Raw genomic sequence first — 297 nt, forward strand, 5'->3', positions numbered from 1 at the left:
GGGAGGTAGATTTGAGACATGTCCAAGAGTTTTCAAAAGTGGGGACCCAATCTTCAGGAGGAAAAACAGAAGGAGCTGGGACTACTACCTGAGTTTCACAGCAGATGCAGTAATGGTGGAACCCTCAGTATTGCCCCTCTTCCCTTTCCCATCTTGTAGTACTGGAACCTATGAGAAGTGGCATTTGAGAAGGATGAGAGATGTATGTGGGGGGGGGGGAGAAGGAAGAAAGAGAGCGATAGAGAGAGTGATGTAGAGAGGGAGAGAGAGAGAGAGAGAGAGAGAGAGAGAGAGAGA

Source organism: Petaurus breviceps, unplaced genomic scaffold (genome assembly GCF_028583685.1).
Source record: "Petaurus breviceps papuanus isolate PSGF00001 unplaced genomic scaffold, PetGlider_PUasm1.0 126, whole genome shotgun sequence".
Taxonomy (NCBI): domain Eukaryota; kingdom Metazoa; phylum Chordata; class Mammalia; order Diprotodontia; family Petauridae; genus Petaurus; species Petaurus breviceps.